Source organism: Ahaetulla prasina, chromosome 10 (genome assembly GCF_028640845.1).
Source record: "Ahaetulla prasina isolate Xishuangbanna chromosome 10, ASM2864084v1, whole genome shotgun sequence".
NCBI lineage: Eukaryota > Metazoa > Chordata > Lepidosauria > Squamata > Colubridae > Ahaetulla > Ahaetulla prasina.
This window is the reverse complement of record NC_080548.1, coordinates 21,611,365-21,619,421: the sequence shown is the minus strand read 5'-3', so window position 1 is coordinate 21,619,421 and position 8,057 is coordinate 21,611,365. Positions and strand designations below refer to the sequence as shown.

The window sequence follows — 8,057 nt, the reverse complement described above, 5'->3', positions numbered from 1 at the left end:
AATTGACCACTCATCTTACAAGGTAACTGTAGGTGGTTTACAATATTAAATATTATATACGCTGAGAATTCCTAGGGAGGAGCCTTTTAAAATCTCTTTCCCCCCCGCCAACCAAGCTATTGAAGTTTCATGACTACTTTGTCCTCTGGAATGAAGCCCCTCCTTTAAAACAAAAAGTTAAGTTATATTCAGGGGCAGATTATTAGGAAATTCCAGGCTGTAGATCAGGGGCAGAGGTGGGTTTCAGCAGGTTCTGACTAGTTCTGGAGAACCGGTAGCGGAAATTTTGAGTAGTTCGGAAAACCGGTAGTAAAAATTCTGACTAGCCCTGTCCCCATCTATTCTCTGCCTCCCAAATCCCAGCTGATCGGGAGGAAATGGGGATTTTGCAGTAAATTTCCCCTGGATTGGGGAGGGAATGGAGATTTTACAGTATTCTTCCTCTGCCATGCCCACCAAGCCATGCCACGCCCACCAAAGCCATATCCACAGAACCAGTAGTAAAAATTTTTGAAACCCACCACTGAGCAGGGGTGACAAACTCAAGGCCTGGGGGCCGGATCTGGCCCGTGGGGTGCTTAGATTTGGCCCGCAAGGCTGCCCTGGAAACAGCAAAGGACCGGCCTGCGGTGCCTCTGCCAGCAAAAACAGAGCTCAGGAGGGCCGTGTGTGGCCCTCCCGAGCTCCATTTTCGCTGGCAGAAGGTTGCAGGAGGCTATCGCAGCCAAAAATGGAGCTTGGGGGCCTGTTTTCGCTGGCAGAGCAGTCGGGCCACCTCAAGCGCCCCCAACACCAGTGCCGTCAAGCTGGCCATGCCCCCCCGGCCATGCCCCCCCTCCCCAACTCAAACACAACCCTGATGTGACCCTCAATGAAATCCAGTTTGACACCCCTGATGCAGATTAACTTTGAAAGACGTTTTCAGAAATCCTGGAAGATCGATGGCTAACCACTTCTGTGATGAAAAACCAACAACATGGATACTTTCACATAATACTGAAAGTTATCTTCATTTCTTCCTTTACCCTGTCATGGGCCACCACCACTGTCTCTGGAAATAGCAAAGAACTAAGGAAACAGGAAAACGTTTGGCGTCCCTTGAGTAATGTGCCAATGTTTAGGAACAAACAGGTTTCACAATCAGTTTTTCTCCCAAAGACCCTCAATTTCAAAGTGAAACTTGAACCGTTTTATGGGGCAAGTATTTCAACCTTCTCGCCTTGAGCCAAATGACAGCTGTCTAGAGATGACACTTACTTGGTGGTTGAACTCTTTTGAGTCTAGATATAACCATGTTTCATGGATTCATTCTGACATCTAGTGGTCACACCCTCTATTTGCACACTTGCATTGCACATCCATTATTTGCACAGAAAAGCAATGGCAGATTACTTCTACCAAGAAAAATACCCTGGATGTGCCCATAAAATCACCAGTAATAAAGCCTTTATGTTACAGGAGAATGCCATAAACCTAATTCACACATCATGCTAAATTACTGTATAATGTGAATTTTGGTTTTAGCTCAATTCAGCATGTAATGCGAATGTAGGCACTGCGGTTTATAAATCAAGGTTTATGCTTAGTATGTTATATGAATCCAGTCAGTTGTGGTTTCTTTAAAAAAATCAAGATTAGGCGCACAATAGCTTAGTGAAGTATAAAAACCAAGCCACCTACTCTTGCCTCTAATGTGTCTTGAAAACTAGCTTTAGACTTTAATCCGAAAAGCGGAATAGCTCTAAAAATAGCCTTGTTCGGTTGCTTCCGACAACAGATCAGTAGAATTTTATATTCTCCGAGACCTTATAAACTCCTACTGGTGTCATCACTGATAGCATCTAGTCATTTTGTCCTCTTTGGGTTTCTTCTTGGTTTGCCTTTGAATTTCCCACATATTAGGATCTACTCCAATGACTTTTGCCTTCCTATTATATGGCTAAATATTTCAGGTTTAGCTTTATTATTTCCTGCATCCAAAACCAGTCTGATTTCACCTCATCTCTTTTTGAGTGAGTTCTCTTTTTTTGAATCAAAGATACTCTCAACCGTCGTCTCTGGCGCCACAGTTCACAAGGAGATTTTCAATCATCCAGGTCACGGTTGTCCCAAAGGTGCTTTTTCAAGGATGATGACCTCAAGGAATATAAATCCTCCCATTTCCCAACATTCCATTAGAACTTGAAGAAGCTTCTTGGATGAGAAGCAAAACGTTTTCAAGGAAAAATAAAAGGAAGTCCAGTTGCCTTTTGAAAAAACATTTTTGGGATCATTGGAAGATTTTTCTGTGTTCAGCCCTTCTTTTGTCCAGTATTCAGAGTCACCTGTTACAATTGGCAAAGCCGTGACCTAAACAATACACTTCTTTGTTGTCATTGTGATGTCTTCAATATTTTGTCTAGATCTGTCATAGTAACAGACATTACTATATTTCATAGCTGCAGTTACCATCCCTGTGAATTTTTGAGCCTAGAAACATCAAACCTGTTCATTTTTAAATTTGCTCAAACATCAGGTAAGGTTGACACTACTTATCACGGTTTTAGGGTTTTTTAATACCAATCTCAACAGTTTTTGCCTTCATTTTCTTTCTACCAGTTCATGTGTCGATATTTTTCTTCTTCTTTAATAATTATTTATTTATTTTATTTATTTTTCAAATTTATATACCGCCCTATCTCCCTAAGGACTCAGGGCGGTTCACAGGCAGTTAAAATACATATAAATACAGATTAAAAAACAATTAAAATGTCACAACTTTCAATCCATAATTCTTCAAGCAATCAAATCTAATCCATTAATTTTTTCTTTCCCCCTCACTTGGAAAATCTATGAAAGCTGCAGAGCTTTCAGTTGATTATGTCCCATAAAGTCACTTTTGATTCCTAGGAACAATTTAGATCAGTGTTTCTCAACCTTGCAAACCTGTGGACTTCAACTCCCAGAATTCCCCAGTCAACCGTGTAGGGGGGTGATTTTAGGAGTTAAGTCCACACGTTTTAAAGTTGCCAAGGTTGAGAAACATTGGGTTAGATGGATTTTCTCCATGGTGATCTGATCCTAACATGATCCTTCAGTTCTTCCAAGGGTGCATCCATCACCACTGTAACTAAGTTCATCCATTTTACTGCTTGTCGTTCCTCTTCTTGTCTTTCCCTCCAGCTTTCCCAGTGTTAAGAGTCTTTCTCAGGGAGCTAAGTCGTTGCATAATATGTCTGAAGTAGGATAGTTTTGAGTGTAGTCATTATTGCCTAAAGTTATTATATAAAAGTCCAACTTTCGTTCCATAGACTGTATTGAATAGATAATAGAGATATAGATATAGATATAGATATATAGATAGGTTTAAATTGACTGTGCACGCTCCCCTGTGCAAAAAGGCAGTGCTATACTGGACATCAAATGAAAACATGCAAATAAATCAATATTCTATCAGGGCTGCAAAAAAATGTTCCGGACGATAGAAAATCGCTGCTGGCAGGATTCACGTTACTAAATATATACCGCACTATCCCTTCCCTGTCACCTTCGCTCATTCATTCTGCTGCGATCCCGGAGACACGCCCCCCCCGCCTCCTTCAGAAATCCCAGCCTATAGAAAAAGCACTTTGGGAAGAAGGCGGACCAACCGCGCTCTCCAAGTTAGCGCAGGCGTATTACCCAACCCAAAGAAAAAAAAAATTATATAAAATACGTTTCCATCGCGCCCGCCCGCACTCCACGCCCGCCTCTGGCTCCGCCTTTCTCTCTCTTTCCCCCCTCCCAGTTCCGCGTGTGTTTTAAGCGCGCGCGCGCGCCGGCTTCCATGCGTTCGTCGTCGGCTTTTCGTCTCGGCCTCGCAAGATTCAAGACTCCAGACGCGGACGGGCTCTTTTTATTTATTTATTTATTTATTTATTTTAAAAAAGAATAAAGCCTTGGGAGGGCTCCGCGTCCACGCGCCTGCGCAGTGGACAGGCCCCTGTGGAGGGTTAGTATTGGGAATTCGGGCGGGAGGGCCGCTTTCCTGGGCCTGGCCCGGGAGGAATGAGGAGGCTGTAGGGTAGCGCCTGTCAAACGTCGGAGCCGGTCTGCCTCGTGCTGGGATAACAGCTGCACCGGGGCTGGCCCTTGACACGGGGGTGGGAGGGCGGGAAGACTCTTCCCCACCACCACCACCACCACCTCCTCGGACTACAAAGCCCATCATTCCCGGCTGGACCGGCTTTCTGCGCGGGGATGAGTCCGACCTTGGATCTTCGGGTTGGTTGGGTGGGTGGGGGAACGACACAAAGCGGCTGCCATTTTCTTGCCTTTCGGGGGTCTCCCCCCGATCCTTTTGGGCGACCCCCGCGTTTGCCACGTGGGCGCCTGAGGGGTGGTGGCGGCGACGGCGGCTGCTGCTGCTGCTGCTGCAGACGAGCAAGGGGTGCCCGCATCTTTGGCCCGGGTTCTCACGATGCGAGAGATCCAGGCGGCTGCTGGTCAGCCGAGTTTCCTTGGGACGTCCTTTCAGCCGAGGGTCTGGTGGTCCCCCCTCCATGACACCCCCACCCACCCCAAGCCTGGAAATGGGTTTGTTGGGTAAAACTGGGTGCAAGTGGTCGTGGGAAAGCAGCAGCCCTGGAGAAGTCTGCAGCCTCTTGGGGGCGGGGGGGGGGGAAGGGCCAGGAGTTTTTGCACTGGTGGCCCTAAATATGGGGCTGCACTAAGGCAGCATCAGGGTGCGGTTCAGGGCATCCTCATCCATGTCTGATCTCTTCTGTCACTCTTTGGGCATCTTTCCTTTCTCTTAGTGTTTCTTGAAGTCTTGTCTCTCAGACATCTTTCTTTCTACATTTAAGTTACTTTTTTAATTTTTATACACACACATACATATACACATACATACGTACATATACAAACATACATACATATATACAGACATACAGACATACCGTGTTTCCCTGAAAATAAGACCCTGTCTTATATTTTTTTGAACCCTGAAATAAGCGCTTGGCCTTTTTGCCATGTGCTCAAAAGCCCGATTGGGCTTATTATCAGGGGATGTCTTATTTTGGGGGAAACAGGGTACATACATACATACATATATATGTAAAACAAAAAACAGATGTTCTACGAGCTCCGGAACTGAAATAATTAAAATGTTACTCTACTAAGCTTTCGTCAGCCATCTGCTGACATCATCAGAGTATTAAACTACCATTGCAGAGATCTCTGCCTTTATAAGCCATTAATCAATTTCTTTTACAAATATGTCTGGAACTTGTATTTTTAGAATAGTTTGTTTTATATATATATATATATATATATATATATATTTGTTTTCTGAGGTTTTCGCGGGTGTTTGTATGTAGATCTTTGGTTATTCGGGTTTTCTCCCGCGTAAAATTGGAAGTGTCTTGGCGACGTTTCGACGAAGTCTAATTCGTCATCTTCAGGCTTCAGCTTCGTGCTTCTGGGAGCAATACACACACACACACACACACACACACCACACACTCACACACACAGCTAAGACGCTGAGCTTTTTGATTGAAAGCTTGGCAGTTCAGCGGTTTGAATCCCTAGTGTCACGTAACGGGGTGAGCTCCCATTACTTGTCCCAGCTTCTGCCAACCTAGCAGTTCGAAAACACCTAAAAAATGAAAGTAGAAAAATAGGGACCACCTTTGATGAGAAGGTAACAGCACACTGTGCGCCTTTGGCATTTAGTCATGCTGGCCACATGAGCACAGAGATGTCTTTGGACAGGCTGGCTCTTCAGCTTTGAAATAGAGATGAGCACCGCCCCCTAGAGTCGGGAACGACTAGCACATATGTGAGAGGGGAACCTTAACCTTTATATATATATTTGTGTGTATGTGTATGCTCAAGTCAAAAGGACTCTGCAGATTCTCAGTCATCCAGGTCAAGGTTGTCCCAAAGGTGCTTTTTGTCAAGAAGCAACTGGACTTTCTGTTTTTTTCTTGGAAGACGTTTTGGGGGGCGTGGCCATGACCGTGGTGGGGTAAGGACCTTTCCTTCACTTCACAGGGCTTAATAATGAAGATTTATGAGGATTAATGCTGTTTGGAATGCACCGTTATGGATGAAAGTTAATAAATCATGAAGTGGAAGTGTTAATAGCCCAGCAGACTGAATTTAAAACTGGTAGGTCATCTGAAACTGCTTGAATTAAGGAGTTTTTACTGCGTGGGATGACCGAACTGGCAGACACAAGGAGTTTGGAATAAACTGCTGTCTTTTGCTTTCCTTATTATAATTATCGTGTTCTGTGTTAAATGCTGAGGCTAAGGAATATCAAAGACTGAATTTGCTAATGAGAAGAATTTTAATTGAAGAGATCGATCTTTTGTGTTGGACTGACTGGCTGATTGGCTGAAGAAGATTTTATTAGGTGGATAATTTTTTATTATTTTTCTTTTGAGAGGAAATTAATAGCTTGTTTATATTACAGAAAACAAAAAGGACTTTGTTTTGAAGTTCAAGCTGGTTTGTTTTTTCTCTCTGCCGACGTGGAGAAAAAATGGCGCTGATTAAGCTGTGAGGTAATTGTGTTTCTTTGTGGAGTGAATATGACTCATAAGTTACTGATAAGCTACTAACGAGTGCAAATAAGCCGTTTCGCTTCAATTAAAAGATTGTCGTCCTTGATCTTCATCAAGACCCTCTGTAAAATTGGTTTGACTGCTGTCCTTTGATCTTCACTAAGACTCTTTGAAAATTGGAATCCCAGTTTGAGAAATTTTTGTTTTTTTTTCAAAATGACTCAACAACTTTCAGAAACGCAGCAAATTGCTGCAGCTTTAAATAAAATTGGGGAAAAAATAGCAGCACTATCAGAGCGTATAGATAATTTGACATTTAAACTGACATCCGAAGTGCAAAATTTAAAGCAAGATATGGATGATAACTTTGCTAAACAAAAAGAGGAAATGACAATGATTAAAGATGAAATGGAGCAGCTGCATGTGCATGAGGCAAAAGTAGATCGGCAAATTGGCAAAATATTTTATAAAATGAGCAGCAAGATAAGAGAATTTGTCTTTTGGAAGAAGAGATGAGGAAATATAATTTTGTTATCAGAGGAATCTCGGAAGAAAGGAAGATAAATTGAAACAGCGGGTTTTGAAATGGATTAATGATTTGGATACGCAACTTACGCTCACAATAGCAGACCTGGCAAGCGTTTTAGAATTGGATATAGAAGGCAAAATGGTTCTAACAGGAATGTGCTTGTCAGGTTCGCAAATCTTGGTGATAAGTTGGAAGTTATGGCCAAGTTAAGAGAGTTGGGAGATGCTTTGAAGTTTGAAGGGAAGACTATTCAAGTCTTCCCGGATATATCAAGAGAAGAAAGGGCATGGAGATTTTTTTTAAAACCAATTACAAAAGTTTTGAGAGATAATGGAATTAAATACAATTGGAGGCCACCACAACAATTGAAAATTTCTTATAAAGGAAGGATCGTACAATCACCCCAGATATAGATGCATTATTATATTTACGGGAGCTTGGACTGATTGAGATGGAGGATTTAATGGAGATAAAAGATCAAATGCTTCAGATGGGTGGAACATACGTGGAAACATCAATCTCAGAAGAAGAAAAAGGGGCTATTGGAGGGCAAGACTCCAAAGGGTTAAAGAGGAAAGAAATATCACCTGTGTTGGTTGAACAGAAGAAGAGTCGTGAGGATACAGTAGGAGAAGAAGCAGATAAGAGTCTTGGAAAATATGAAGCTGAATGCGGTCATCGCTATCTTTTTTTTGAGTGATGAATTTAAATAGACAGCCCGAAGAAGTGCCCGGGCATTGGCACGCCCTCTCCCCATTCTCTTTATAGAGGCGAAACCGATGAGGATGTGGGGAAGAAGATTGTTTGTACTTTATTGTTTGTTTTGTTTTGTTTTTTCTGTTTTCTTATTGTTGTTTATATGGTAGTTTAATGTCGGGTGGTGGGGGCACAGAAAGGAAGATGCGGGATAGGATTAAAAATTTATATTTTAAATGGGAGTTATAAAAATAATGTCATGGAATGTGAAGGGTACAGGAATCAGATTAAAAGAAGAAGAT

General features: G+C 42.6%; 1 protein-coding gene across 3 annotated transcripts in view; it reads left to right on the top strand.

Moving 5' to 3' along the window:
* The first annotated feature begins 3,765 nt into the window (after nt 1-3,765).
* Nucleotides 3,766-8,057, top strand: part of CTPS1 (CTP synthase 1) — a 40,558-nt gene continuing 36,266 nt past the window's right edge. For all 3 annotated transcript variants that reach the window (XM_058195838.1, XM_058195836.1, XM_058195837.1), the window contains exon 1: nt 3,766-3,970. The gene's annotated coding sequence lies outside the window, so the exon portion shown is untranslated. The remainder of the gene's footprint in view (nt 3,971-8,057) is intronic.